The sequence below is a fragment of the Nothobranchius furzeri genome, chromosome 1, assembly GCF_043380555.1.
Source record: "Nothobranchius furzeri strain GRZ-AD chromosome 1, NfurGRZ-RIMD1, whole genome shotgun sequence".
NCBI lineage: Eukaryota > Metazoa > Chordata > Actinopteri > Cyprinodontiformes > Nothobranchiidae > Nothobranchius > Nothobranchius furzeri.
In genome coordinates this window covers 20,346,360-20,362,107 of record NC_091741.1, presented here as the reverse complement: position 1 = coordinate 20,362,107, position 15,748 = coordinate 20,346,360, and the positions used below count along the sequence as shown (strand labels likewise).

The 15,748-nt window shown below is 40.1% G+C and overlaps 1 long non-coding RNA gene across 1 annotated transcript; it reads right to left on the bottom strand.

Moving 5' to 3' along the window:
* Positions 1-5,433: 5,433 nt before the first annotated feature.
* On the bottom strand, positions 5,434-7,050 carry LOC139071563 (uncharacterized). The gene is made up of 4 exons (XR_011521426.1): positions 6,921-7,050; positions 6,289-6,384; positions 6,111-6,198; positions 5,434-5,652 (listed from the first exon to the last, which is right to left on the bottom strand). It is a non-coding gene; the product is annotated as an uncharacterized lncRNA (long non-coding RNA).
* Between the last annotated feature and the right edge of the window lie 8,698 nt (positions 7,051-15,748).

The window sequence follows — 15,748 nt, the reverse complement described above, 5'->3', positions numbered from 1 at the left end:
TAAGCTTCGCATTTGATGTTTGCGTTTTTAAATGATGTAACCTCAAAGAAACAGCAGGGGGCATAAGTGCGCCTTGTAAGCATGCAGTCTGACAAAGTAACTAAGAAGAAGAAGAAACTAGCCACCCCGTACTTCTAGCGATGGAGGATCACACATATTCTACAAGCAAACTTGAGAAACGGGATAGTTTGTCTCATCCAAGTAAAAGAAAAAGGATTTTGAAAAGTGAACAAGACCGGCATCATGAGAAAACCAGAGTAAATATAGGAGTTGCCTTCCCAAGATGGAGAGACCTCATGTTACAAAAGGGATTCAGTAGACACGCTGAGCTTGCTACCTTCCTTTTGGACAGGTAAGTTAAAAATGTGTGTTTAATTTCTTCATTGTAGTAGTTGTGTGCTTTGTGACACAAAGTTTGTGTGGAGTAAGCTAGAATTTGGGAAACAGCTCATGCTAACTAGTGCCAAAAATGTAGCACACCATCTTAAAATTCAGAAGCATTTCTTTTTGTTTATTGTTTATGCGCCTTCGTATACATATGTAATGATTTAACGATCGATCATTTTTGGTGATGTTGCAAGACAGCCACCACAATAGAGCAGTTTCTTGTAAGAAAACTTTAATTCCAATAGTATCCCAAACTCCACCTAAAAACCTGTCATATTCATACTGTTTTGCATTGTGTTTAATTTTGCACAGGCACATTGGGTTGGAATTCTACACCATGTTTGCAATGTTCACACATGGGCAATGGGAAACTGCCAGCATGATCATCTTGATGACCAGCAGGGGAAGCAGTGGATCGAGAAGGATTCCAGGAGTCACAAAGCTCTTGTGGAGATTGTCTTGAACAAACGCTGGCAGAAGGACGTGCATAAATATCTGCACTTCAGGTACATGTGAGACTTATTTAAGTATTTTTTTGTGAAGCTGTAGGCCAGGGGTGCTCCGTTAGCTGTTTTGCCTCCCAGCAACTGAGTGTCACTTTAAAAATTGCTCAAATACATTTCCTGAAAATAATGCATACAATAACAGTGCATACAGACACTAAAGAAGATATAACTGCTGGCCTACACACTCAAGGTGTCTAATTTATACTGAGGCCTGCTAATGGAACTGCTGATAAATTTGATTCTGCTGTATTTAACCAGGGACAGAACTAAATATGCATGTTAGCTGCCCTCCAGGACTGACTTGGAGCATCCCTGCTATTAGCCATGTGACCAGTTGTCCTCTCTCATACTGACTGTTCATTTGTACAGATCAACAGCCCTGCTTGAGTCATTTCAGAACCACATTCTGATGTATGCCAGCAAGCGTCAAGCCTTCTCCTACAAAGTGTATGAAGCCAGAGTTCTCCTTGCAGCACTGGATTATAACTTTCACCTTAATCGACCAGCAATCAGGAATGCTGAAGGCCAACTAATGTAGGTTTTACCTTGTTTTTCAGTCAGAGTTGAGCCAAAATAATGCCTACCACTTACAATTAAAAAGCTGTATTAACGTTACTACACGTTATTTAAGTTTGTCCCATTGTCGTGACAGAAATTCATTATGCAATTGTCCTATTTTTTAGATTCAAACGGAAGTACAATAAGAATGCCAGAAGGTACAGTGTGTATTCACTAAAATCAGAAAAGGGCTACGAATACATTCCAGTACTCCAATCAAAAATAATCAACGAGAGGTTTGCGAGAGGAGTTGGGATGCCTCGTACCAGATCAATGAGGGATGATGACCCCAGACGGCTCGGTCTTGTGCCACCCATCGCTCCACCACCTATTTCGGAGCTAGTGCAGATCCAAGTCAGCCGAGGTCTTGGTATGTGTCATTTTAGCATCCTTTGACTACAGCTCAGTTCTTTACCTACACTTGTCTTACAATACTTTTTTCACAGTATCAGAACTCAACACAGCTACAGGCCTCCAGTGACGATCTTGTCTACATTTACATGGAGTATTCTATACCTGCTGCGTGTTACTAATGTAATGTACATAAAAATGTAGATATTGCACTTTGATGTCTTTACTACTGTGCTAACATGTTGTTCTTTTTACTTGAAGTAGCACATAAATTCTGCACAGTCTTTTACGTTAGATCTATTCTTTATTATCCTAAAGTGTGTAAAATCATGTTTCAAGATTAAAATGTGTTCCAAATTTGTCTGTTCAAACTCTGAATAAGGTTAATTCAAATAAAAGTGCATCTGTACTAATTTCTTTATTTCTTATGTCTTTCAGAAAATTACATATTTTTTGTTTCATGACTTGACCCTGTAAGAGTGTAAATTAATAGCTCACTAATGTAATGCAAAACTATGGAGTTGTAAAGATGTGATTTTTTTTTCACATTACAAGAGTATACATGGCTGAAGAGTAGCCACCTCTAAATTTGTCATTATTGTACAACACTAACATTGGGGTTTCAAAAAATATTTATCTAAAATACTTATTCAACATAATAAATTACAATATAAAGGTGTACAAAATATCAGAAACACTTCAACAACCCATGTAAACTTTTGACCAGTTACACTCCCGGAAGAAAACCAGTATACTGTCCATGAGGGTCTGGAAATTTCTCCCTAATTTTGACCACACAGCAACTTGGGATGACTCTTCGATTTCCATGTCCAAGTGACCCACGCTGCCAGAAAATGAAGTGCCGGTAGGCAGCATACCTGTATTCCCTGTTGTCATCGCCTGGTTCCCTAATCTGTCCTAATACGGTGAGGTCTGCTCTGTACTGACGATGGATCCTCAGGACACCTTCATCCAAACAGTAAAGTCTAAAATGGGGCAGAAGGCTTATACAGTTTACAGAGTCTTGTCTACAGCATTTGCGCTCTGCATCTGTTGGCATATCTGTGCAATTGCCACAAGTACACCATGTTAACGCAGGGGCCTGCACGGGTGTGGTGTGCCTATCTCGGCGTTGGTTGTCCAACAAAACATCAAAAACCAGACCTGGCTGTCTTTCCAAAAGTTGAGAGGTGAGATGACGGTGGTCCTCCAGGCTCATGCCCTGTACAAGGCGCTGGGGGGAAAAGTAGGATTAGAATTTTTGTAAGATTATTTTAATTGAATTACAGTAGAAAGCAATGTTTTGTAAATGTTTTAACAAGTTTATAAGAGTAGCTGATTAATAATATATATATTAAATGGCTAATTCCTAAAATAAAGGTACTATCAAAAACAAATAATATGTATTAGGAAAGAAGTAGGACACTGAATGTTTTACAAAACTACATATAATTCCAAACACTTGCTATACGGTTAAATAGAATTACCGTATGTACTTATATGAATGAAATGAGTGACAGGACGGCATATATTGACCCAGATAATTATTAATTTGCTCATTATCTTACACAAACCTCAATTTCTGCTCTTCTTTCCCTTTGAAGCTCCTCGACTCTCCTCATCAGCTCTTGAAAGCGCCGATCTTCTAGACTTTATTGCAGCTCTGCCTCTTCCTCTTGTGCGTGGGACGTTGCGGCTGGTTTGAGCAAATTCGGCTCCTTCTTCTTGGGATGCTTGCCCTGCTTCTGTCGCATGTCTAACACCTCTGCCTCTCTGTGCGCTGGCACACGTCTGTCCTCTCCCTCTTCCTCGCCCTCTTCCTCTCCCTCGTCCTCTGTCTGTCTCCACTGATGAACCATCGGATGATATCTGACTCTGTTTACGGAGAGAAAACAATTACAGACTACACTACCTTGTATATTTCCAAAATGGCAAATAGAAATATAACATTTCTCAAATAAAATGAACAAAATATTGTCATTTTTTGTAGTCAGAAGTCATCACTAACTAGCTGCCGTTTGCTATTAGCAAACATAACTGACATAAAAAAGTTTTTCTTATTCAAAACCTATTTAGATTAAATTAATAAAATAAGTTAGATGAAAACAACTAACCTGTTCGCTGACTTGAAAGCTGGAAATAGATGATGACATGCTGCCGTTTACAGCATCACGATTTTGTATTGTATTTGTTATATTTGTTAATAAAGTTTTAAATAATGATAAAAAAAAACCTTTTTGATCCTCGGGGGCTCCAATAGCTGATATACCGACTCTAAACTGCGTGGTGCTAAAGAGTCGGATCTTTTTACTATGATTTCTGTGAATTTCACACACGGGGCCTTTAAAGGAGACATAACATGCTTTTAAGTTATTCCTTTTTACATCTAAATCCTTCAGTTGGGGGTCTAAAAACAGTGGAACTGCAGTTCTTTGGTCTGATTTCCTCATTATTGTTGCTCTACAGACCCTCATCTACCCCTGTTCTGAGGAGAGTCTTGAGAACGAGCCGTTTTGGGGTACTGTCTCTTTAAACTGGAGGAGGAGCTGTAAACTCCGCCCCCCTCCATAGTGCAGTCCTGTACTCTCCTCCCCCAGTCGGACTTTGTAGTTCTATAGAGAAATCATTATTTAGCATAGCAGATTTAGCATAGCATATTAGCATTTTTAAAACACGTGGGGAGAGTAGTTCATCAAGCTGTTTCATGGCTGCTAACTCTCTCATGCATTTGTCTGTAGTCACTCACACACACCCGTCACGGCCGACGGAGGGACAAGCGAGCAGGCACACGCGCGCGCGCACACACACACACACACACACAAGGAATGCTGCTTGCTTATTTCTGTAAAAAATGATACAGCTCATTAAAACACCATTCAAAGAATATATTTTATTAAGATCTCTATCTATATACATACATATAATTATAAATAATTTTATAAGTAGTCTTATTTTATATTGGGTGTCTTAATGGCTGAAAATGGATAAAAAGCAGTTACATTTTAATTTAAAGAGTTGAGATTCTAGTCAAAAATAAAGAACATTCCTCCAAGTGTTCTTTAATGTCATCATTATAATTCTAATGCTTACAACTTTGTTTTTATTGTCTGCAATGCGTAGCCTATATCTTTATTAAATGTGTTTAGCTGTAAAGTGGTAATTCTCTCTAATGTGTACAGAGAGGTGGACATCAGTGCTGCAGTGAAATTCCCAAGATCAGTCTGCTTTGCTAACAAATATAGTTAAATCTTACCTGCATTCTAAATAAATACCGTTAGGTGAAAACATCAGTAGGCATTGAGTTATTGATACAATCCCTAACAGCCAGAATGGAAGAGCATGCTGGGTCATCCTGGACCTGAGCCTGTTCTGTGTATTTACCTACAGGATGCAATAAATGTCTACAAGGCTGAGTTTGGACCATTACATCTAAAAGAAAGCATACAATCAGTGATTTTTTTTTATTGTTTACATTAATATACAAATTTTCTAAGTATTAACCTCACAGCAAATAAGTAGAACAATATAATAAACAGGCTTTAGTAGTTAAAACAGGCGTTGTGCACACAGGTGCTTTGTGTCTCGGTGCTGGTGGTGTCTAGGTCTCAGAGTTCCTGTCCTCCTGCCGTCTTCTGTTGTCCTCAGGATACGGATTGATGTTTCCTGATGATGAGGGAGGGGCAGTATGTGGGCTTCAAACTGGTCCTGGACAACAGTGGGAGACCTCCGTTGTCTGAATACTGAGACCAGAGAGTTGGTGAGATGCAGATCTTCTCTACCTCATCTAGAAACGGAGTTGGTTCAGGGAAAACTTTTCCAAAGACCAGTTCCATGATGTCATCGCCATATTCTGCAATGATAGACAATAACTTTAATGACATATTTTGTTTACAAGCAGCTTTAGGAAAGTTGTTTCTTTAGCTTTCATGTTTATAGTCACGTTTGTGTTTGTTCACAAGTTCACTTTGCTGCAGTGACTTCATGTTTTCCTACAAATGTAATAAAATAGTGACACTAAAATTATACAAATGATTCCTTATGAAAGGAAGCTCATTAGAGAGCAGTGCAGACAGACTTACTACATGCTGCAGCTGTTTTTGTAGGCCAGCTGCTGCTGAATTTGGGGAAAGTTATTCTGCACACATCCAGATCAGATGGTCGATTACAGAAAATAATGTAATTCAATAATTTCTAAACAGACTAAACAAGTAAAACATCAAATAAATCACTCTGCTGTCACCAGACGGAGTGATTCAGGGGGTGAGGTGTTCTTAATGATGAGGGTGGCTGAGGTGTGTCATCACTCACTTTGGTCTGGTCCAGACCGTCTCTTTACTGGTGGGTCTCCTTCCTCAGTAGGTGACGTGAAACGCCAACATCTGAACGTTCTGTGTTCCTTAGAGGAGAAGAAAAGTAACATTAGCAAGCTGGCTAAATTATTTTTTACTAGCATCTCAAGGACTTGGAGAAGCAGATCTTCACTTACCTAAACATCAGACCAGTTTGTCCCAGCTGAGCTCATCAGGGCGTTAGTCTGACAGCCTGTCAGTGAAACACGGCTCCAGTCTTCTGGATGTGGACTCTAAAAAGCAAAGGAACATTTTTACTTTGTTTTAATTATTTTACAGCCAATTTTATCAGCTTTCCGACGCTCACGCTCATACAGACGGTGAGCTTTGCTGCGTCTGACTGATGCAGAGTTAGTTTTTATATCTGCAGTGAGACAAAAAACTAACCTCACTTCACTTAGAGATCGTTCTTTAAAACTCTATTAAATCCACTGTGTTGACACACTTTAATGACTTTGTCACGCTGCATTTTAGCTGATATGGGACTTTATTTACTGGATGCTAAGATTACATCACACTCATGTAGAATAACACACAGGCTCTCTGCTGTTACAATCAGTGGGAGGTTATCATCTGGTGTAAAAGAAGGAGTTGATCAGAAATCACGTTTTATTCCACGAAAATCAGCCAAATCCACATTAATCTGGGTGCTAACTTTACTAGCATACTGTGCTAGCGATAGCAAGCCGGATGCTAACGCTTTAGTGCTGCTAATGCCCGTAAATCTAAAGTAAAGTTTGTCGAGATTTTAGAGTGATATGAAGCTTACCGCTCTGCTGCTGTGTCCCGGTGCTGCCAAATTCAGATGGAAATAACTCCTTTTAGATAGATGAAGCCCTCAGTACTTAGCCACTAGCCTGGAGACAGAACGAACGAACCACGCGCGCACGCACACACACACACACAAACAAACAAACGCAAACACACTACTTTTTCTTCTGTGTTTTTTTTAGCAGTAGTGTCATCAGCTCCTGGGTTTAAATACTGCCACACCACCCTTCCTTAAAGGCCCAATGTGTGATATTTCATCTTATAAGTTATCAAATTTCTTGAGCTGTGTGTGGCTAAAATAACCAGACATTCTGCATTTTTCCAATAGGACTACAAAAAATCTTAGCGAGAAGAAAAAATGGCGGATTGGCTCTGTGTTTAGCCGAGGGCCATTACCATATTTGGTAGTTATCCTCACTAAATTAATTACTGATGTAATAGATAATGTAAAAACTGAACGGGTGGACAAATATGCCCAAAACTTAATTATTAAATATCTAAATAGCAACTCCAGTGAATAATATAAGCCTTTTTGCTCACTTAGACACTTAAAATGTGAAACACACCGTGTTAATGGATAAAAAAGTGGGTTTTTCATGTTATGTCTCCTTTAAAGAAGTAGTCCAGTTACACATTTGTGGGCTTATAACTTGGCTTCTGAATGTCCTAGAGAGATCAGGTTTGTTTTAATGTACTCCAACCAACAGCCCCTACAACCACAAAAAGGAATGGAGTCATTAGCACTTATGGTTTGTAAATGGCACCCAGAATTATGCTGCACTAAGCACAATTTCACATCATTCTGGGTTCATTTGTGTGAAAACAAGGTCCAATCAGGATGAAACGTTACAAGAAGGTAGAATCTATTGAGTTGTAAGTGATCTGAACGTTTCATGATGATCGCACATTCCTATAGGGGGTCAAACCATGTCCCAAAGGTCACCGGGCCTGGTGTCACTTTAAAGAAGTAGTCCATTTACACCTTTGAGGGCTTATAACTTGGCTTCTGAATGTCCTAGAGAGATCAGGTTTGTTTTAGTGTACTCCAATCAACAGCCCCTACAACATCAAAAAGGAATGGAGTCATTAGCACTTATGGTTTTTAAATGGCACCCAGAATTATGTTGCACGAAGCACAATTTCACATCATTCTGGGTTCATTTGTGTGAAAACAAGGTCCAATCAGGCTGAAATGTTACAGGAAGGTAGAATCTATTGAGTTTTAAGTGATCTGACCGTTTCATGATGATAGACTTTCCTAAGGGGGTCAAACCATGTCCCAAAGGTCACCGGATCTGGTGTCCATTTAAAGAAGTAGTCCAGTTACACATTTGTGGGCTTATAACTTGGCTTCTGAATGTCCTAGAGAGGTTAGAATTGTTTTAGTATACTCCAATCAACAGCCCCTACAACCACAAAAAGGAATGGAGTCATTAGCACTTATGGTTTGTAAATGGCACCCAGAATTATGCTGCACAAAGCACAATTTCACATCATTCTGGGTTTATTTGTGTGAAAACAAGGTCCAATCAGGCTGAAACGTTACAGGAAGGTAGAATATATTGAGTTGTAAGTGATCTGAACATTTCATGATGATAGCACTTTCCTAAGGGGGTCAAACAATGTCCCAAAGGTCACCGGATCTGGTGTCAATTTAAAGAAGTAGTCCAGTTACACCTTTGTGGGCCTATAACTTGGCTTCTGAATGTCCTAGAGAGATCAGGTTTGTTTTAATGTACTCCAACCAACAGCCCCTACAACCACAAAAAGGAATGGAGTCATTAGCACTTATGGTTTGTAAATGGCACCCAGAATTTTGTTGCACGAAGCACAATTTCACATCATTCTGGGTTCATTTGTGTGAAAACAAGGTCCAGTCAGGCTGAAACGTTACAGGAAGGTAGAATCTATTGAGTTGTAAGTGATCTGAACGTTTCATGATGATAGCACTTTCCTAAGGGGGTCAAACTATGTCCCAAAGGTCACCGGATCTGGTGTCAATTTAAAGAAGTAGTCCAGTTACACCTTTGTGGGCTTATAACTTGGCTTCTGAATGTCCTAGAGAGATCAGGTTTGTTTTAGTATACTCCAATCAACAGCCCCTACAACCACAAAAAGGAATGGAGTCATTAGCACTTATGGTTTTTAAATGGCACCCAGAATTATGTTGCACGAAGCACAATTTCACATCATTCTGGGTTCATTTGTGTGAAAACAAGGTCCAATCAGGCTGAAACGTTAGAGGAAGGTAGAATCTATTGAGTTGTAAGTGATCTGAACATTTCAAGATGATCGCGCATTCCTATAGGGGGTCAAACCATGTCCCAAAGGTCACCGGGCCTGGTGTCACCTTAAAGAAGCAGTCCAGTTACACCTTTGTGGGCTTATAACTTGGCTTCTGAATGTCCTAGAGAGGTTAGGTTTGTTTTACTGTTCTCCAATCAACAGCCCCTACAACCACAAAAAGGAATGGAGTCATTAGCACTTATGGTTTGTAAATGGCACCCAGAATTATGTTGCACGAAGCACAATTTCACATCATTCTGGGTTCATTTGTGTGAAAACAAGGTCCAATCAGGCTGAAACGTTACAGGAAGGTAGAATCTATTGAGTTGAAAGTGATCTGAACGTTTCATGATGATAGCACTTTCCTAAGGGGGTCAAACCATGTCCCAAAGGTCACCAGATCTGGTGTCAATTTAAAGAAGTAGTCCAGTTACACATTTGTGGGCTTATAACTTGGCTTCTGAATGTCCTAGAGAGATCAGGTTTGTTTTAGTATACTCCAATCAACAGCCCCTACAACCACAAAAAGGAATGGAGTCATTAGCACTTATGGTTTGTAAATGGCACCCAGAATTATGTTGCACGAAGCACAATTTCACATCATTCTGGGTCCATTTGTGTGAAAACAAGGTCCAATCAGGCTGAAATGTTACAGGAAGGTAGAATCTATTGAGTTGTAAGTGATCTGAACGTTTCAAGATGATCGCACATTCCTATAGGGGGTCAAACCATGTCCCAAAGTTCACCGGCCCTGGTGTCACTTTAAAGAAGCAGTCCAGTTACACATTTGTGGGCTTATAACTTGGATTCTGAATGTCCTAGAGAGGTTAGGTTTGTTTTAGTGTACTCCAATCAACAGCCCATACAACCACAAAAAGGAATGGAGTCATTAGCACTTATGGTTTGTAAATGGCACCCAGAATTATGTTGCACAAAGCACAATTTCACATCATTCTGGGTTCATTTGTGTGAAAACAACGTCCAATCAGGCTGAAACATCACAGGAAGGTAGAATCTATTGAGTTGTAAGTGATCTGAACGTTTCATGATGATAGCTCTTTCCTAAGGGGGTCAAACCATGTCCCAAAGGTCACCGGATCTGGTGTCAATTTAAAGAAGTAGTCCAGTTACACATTTGTGGGCTTATAACTTGGCTTCTGAATGTCCTAGAGAGATCAGGTTTGTTTTAATGTACTCCAACCAACAGCCCCTACAACCACAAAAAGGAATGGAGTCATTAGCACTTATGGTTTGTAAATGGCACCCAGAATTATGCTGCACTAAGCAAAATTTCACATCATTCTGGGTTCATTTGTGTGAAAACAAGGTCCAATCAGGCTGAAACGTTAGAAGAAGGTAGAATCTATTGAGTTGTAAGTGATCTGAACGTTTCATGATGATCACACATTCCTATAGGGGGTCAAACCATGTCCCAAAGGTCACCGGGCCGGGTGTCACTTTAAAGAAGTAGTCCATTTACACCTTTGAGGGCTTATAACTTGGCTTCTGAATGTCCTAGAGAGATTAGGTTTGTTTTATTGTACTCCAGTCAACATTCCCTACAACCTCTAAAAGGAATGGAGTCATTAGCACTTATGGTTTTTAAATGGCACCCAGAATTATGTTGCACGAAGCACAATTTCACATCATTCTGGGTTCATTTGTGTGAAAACAAGGTCCAATCAGGCTGAAATGTTAAAGGAAGGTAGAATCTATTGAGTTGTAAGTGATCTGAACATTTCATGATGATAGCACTTTCCTAAGGGGGTCAAACCATGTCCCAAAGGTCACCGGATCTGGTGTCCATTTAAAGAAGTAGTCCAGTTACACATTTGTGGGCTTATAACTTGGCTTCTGAATGTCCTAGAGAGGTTAGAATTGTTTTAGTATACTCCAATCAACAGCCCCTACAACCACAAAAAGGAATGGAGTCATTAGCACTTATGGTTTGTAAATGGCACCCAGAATTATGCTGCACAAAGCACAATTTCACATCATTCTGGGTTCATTTGTGTGAAAACAAGGTCCAATCAGGCTGAAACGTTACAGGAAGGTAGAATATATTGAGTTGTAAGTGATCTGAACATTTCATGATGATAGCACTTTCCTAAGGGGGTCAAACAATGTCCCAAAGGTCACCGGATCTGGTGTCAATTTAAAGAAGTAGTCCAGTTACACCTTTGTGGGCCTATAACTTGGCTTCTGAATGTCCTAGAGAGATCAGGTTTGTTTTAATGTACTCCAACCAACAGCCCCTACAACCACAAAAAGGAATGGAGTCATTAGCACTTATGGTTTGTAAATGGCACCCAGAATTTTGTTGCACGAAGCACAATTTCACATCATTCTGGGTTCATTTGTGTGAAAACAAGGTCCAGTCAGGCTGAAACGTTACAGGAAGGTAGAATCTATTGAGTTGTAAGTGATCTGAACGTTTCATGATGATAGCACTTTCCTAAGGGGGTCAAACAATGTCCCAAAGGTCACCGGATCTGGTGTCAATTTAAAGAAGTAGTCCAGTTACACCTTTGTGGGCTTATAACTTGGCTTCTGAATGTCCTAGAGAGATCAGGTTTGTTTTAGTATACTCCAATCAACAGCCCCTACAACCACAAAAAGGAATGGAGTCATTAGCACTTATGGTTTTTAAATGGCACCCAGAATTATGTTGCACGAAGCACAATTTCACATCATTCTGGGTTCATTTGTGTGAAAACAAGGTCCAATCAGGCTGAAACGTTAGAGGAAGGTAGAATCTATTGAGTTGTAAGTGATCTGAACATTTCAAGATGATCGCGCATTCCTATAGGGGGTCAAACCATGTCCCAAAGGTCACCGGGCCTGGTGTCACCTTAAAGAAGCAGTCCAGTTACACCTTTGTGGGCTTATAACTTGGCTTCTGAATGTCCTAGAGAGGTTAGGTTTGTTTTACTGTTCTCCAATCAACAGCCCCTACAACCACAAAAAGGAATGGAGTCATTAGCACTTATGGTTTGTAAATGGCACCCAGAATTATGTTGCACGAAGCACAATTTCACATCATTCTGGGTTCATTTGTGTGAAAACAAGGTCCAATCAGGCTGAAACGTTACAGGAAGGTAGAATCTATTGAGTTGAAAGTGATCTGAACGTTTCATGATGATAGCACTTTCCTAAGGGGGTCAAACCATGTCCCAAAGGTCACCAGATCTGGTGTCAATTTAAAGAAGTAGTCCAGTTACACATTTGTGGGCTTATAACTTGGCTTCTGAATGTCCTAGAGAGATCAGGTTTGTTTTAGTATACTCCAATCAACAGCCCCTACAACCACAAAAAGGAATGGAGTCATTAGCACTTATGGTTTGTAAATGGCACCCAGAATTATGTTGCACGAAGCACAATTTCACATCATTCTGGGTCCATTTGTGTGAAAACAAGGTCCAATCAGGCTGAAATGTTACAGGAAGGTAGAATCTATTGAGTTGTAAGTGATCTGAACGTTTCAAGATGATCGCACATTCCTATAGGGGGTCAAACCATGTCCCAAAGTTCACCGGCCCTGGTGTCACTTTAAAGAAGCAGTCCAGTTACACATTTGTGGGCTTATAACTTGGATTCTGAATGTCCTAGAGAGGTTAGGTTTGTTTTAGTGTACTCCAATCAACAGCCCATACAACCACAAAAAGGAATGGAGTCATTAGCACTTATGGTTTGTAAATGGCACCCAGAATTATGTTGCACAAAGCACAATTTCACATCATTCTGGGTTCATTTGTGTGAAAACAACGTCCAATCAGGCTGAAACATCACAGGAAGGTAGAATCTATTGAGTTGTAAGTGATCTGAACGTTTCATGATGATAGCTCTTTCCTAAGGGGGTCAAACCATGTCCCAAAGGTCACCGGATCTGGTGTCAATTTAAAGTAGTCCAGTTACACATTTGTGGGCTTATAACTTGGCTTCTGAATGTCCTAGAGAGATCAGGTTTGTTTTAATGTACTCCAACCAACAGCCCCTACAACCACAAAAAGGAATGGAGTCATTAGCACTTATGGTTTGTAAATGGCACCCAGAATTATGCTGCACTAAGCAAAATTTCACATCATTCTGGGTTCATTTGTGTGAAAACAAGGTCCAATCAGGCTGAAACGTTAGAAGAAGGTAGAATCTATTGAGTTGTAAGTGATCTGAACGTTTCATGATGATCACACATTCCTATAGGGGGTCAAACCATGTCCCAAAGGTCACCGGGCCGGGTGTCACTTTAAAGAAGTAGTCCATTTACACCTTTGAGGGCTTATAACTTGGCTTCTGAATGTCCTAGAGAGATTAGGTTTGTTTTATTGTACTCCAGTCAACATTCCCTACAACCTCAAAAAGGAATGGAGTCATTAGCACTTATGGTTTTTAAATGGCACCCAGAATTATGTTGCACGAAGCACAATTTCACATCATTCTGGGTTCATTTGTGTGAAAACAAGGTCCAATCAGGCTGAAATGTTAAAGGAAGGTAGAATCTATTGAGTTGTAAGTGATCTGAACATTTCATGATGATAGCACTTTCCTAAGGGGGTCAAACCATGTCCCAAAGGTCACCGGATCTGGTGTCAATTTAAAGAAGTAGTCCAGTTACACATTTGTGGGCTTATAACTTGGCTTCTGAATGTCCTAGAGAGATCAGGTTTGTTTTAGTGTACTCCAATCAACAGCCCCTACAACCTCAAAAAGGAATGGATTCATTAGCACTTATGGTTTTTAAATGACACCCAGAATTATGTTGTACGAAGCACAATTTCACATCATTCTGGGTTCATTTGTGTGAAAACAAGGTCCAATCAGGCTGAAATGTTACAGGAAGGTAGAATCTATTGAGTTGTACGTGATCTGAACGTTTCAAGATGATCGCACATTCCTATAGGGGGTCAAACCATGTCCCAAAGGTCACCGTATCTGGTGTCAATTTAAAGAAGTAGTCCAGTTACACATTTGTGGGCTTATAACTTGGCTTCTGAATGTCCTAGAGAGATCAGGTTTGTTTTAGTGTACTCCAATCAACAGCCCCTACAACCACAAAAAGGAATGGAGTCATTAGCACTTATGGTTCTTAAATGGCACCCAGAATTATGTTGCACGAAGCACAATTTCACATCATTCTGGGTCCATTTGTGTGAAAACAAGGTCCAATCAGGCTGAAACGTTACAGGAAGGTAGAATCTATTGAGTTGTAAGTGATCTGAACGTTTCATGATGATAGCACTTTCCTAAGGGGGTCAAACCATGTCCCAAAGGTCACCGGATCTGGTGTCAATTTGAAGAAGTAGTCCCGTTACACATTTGTGGGCTTATAACTTGGCTTCTGAATGTCCTAGAGAGATCAGGTTTGTTTTAATGTACTCAAACCAACAGCCCCTACAACCACAAAAAGGAATGGAGTCATTAGCACTTATGGTTTGTAAATGGCACCCAGAATTATGTTGCACGAAGCACAATTTCACATCATTCTGGGTTCATTTGTATGAAAACAAGGTCCAATCAGGCTGAAACATTACAAGAAGGTAGAATCTATTGAGTTGTAAGTGATCTGAACGTTTCCTGATGATCGCACATTCCTATAGGGGGTCAAACCATGTCCCAAAGGTCACCGGGCCTGGTGTCAATTTAAAGAAGTAGTCCAGTTACACCTTTGAGGGCTTATAACTTGGCTTCTGAATATCCTAGAGAGATCAGGTTTGTTTTAGTGTACTCCAATCAACAGCCCCTACAACCTCAAAAAGGAATGGATTCATTAGCACTTATGGTTTTTAAATGGCACCCAGAATTATGTTGTACGAAGCAAATTTCACATCATTCTGGGTTCATTTGTGTGAAAACAAGGTCCAATCAGGCTGAAATGTTACAGGAAGGTAGAATCTATTGAGTTGTAAGTGATCTGAACGTTTCAAGATGATAGCACATTCCTATAGGGGGTCAAACCATGTCCCAAAGGTCACCGGGCCTGGTGTCACTTTAAAGAAGCAGTCCAGTTACACCTTTGTGGGCTTATAACTTGGCTTCTGAATGTCCTAGAGAGGTTAGGTTTGTTTTAGTGTTCTCCAATCAACATCCCCTACAACCACAAAAAGGAATGGAGTCATTAGCACCTATGGTTTGTAAATGGCACCCAGAATTATGTTGCACGAAGCACAATTTCACATCATTCTGGGTTCATTTGTGTGAAAACAAGGTCCAATCAGGCTGAAACGTTACAGGAAGGTAGAATCTATTGAGTTGTAAGTGATCTGAACGTTTCATGATGATAGCACTTTCCTAAGGGGGTCAAACCATGTCCCAAAGGTCACCGTATCTGGTGTCAATTTAAAGAAGTAGTCCAGTTACACATTTGTGGGCTTATAACTTGGCTTCTGAATGTCCTAGAGAGATCAGTGTTGTTTTAGTGTACTCCAATCAACAGCCCCTACAACCACAAAAAGGAATGGAGTCATTAGCACTTATGGTTTTTAAATGGCACCCAGAATTATGTTGCACGAAGCACAATTTCACATCATTCTGGGTCCATTTGTG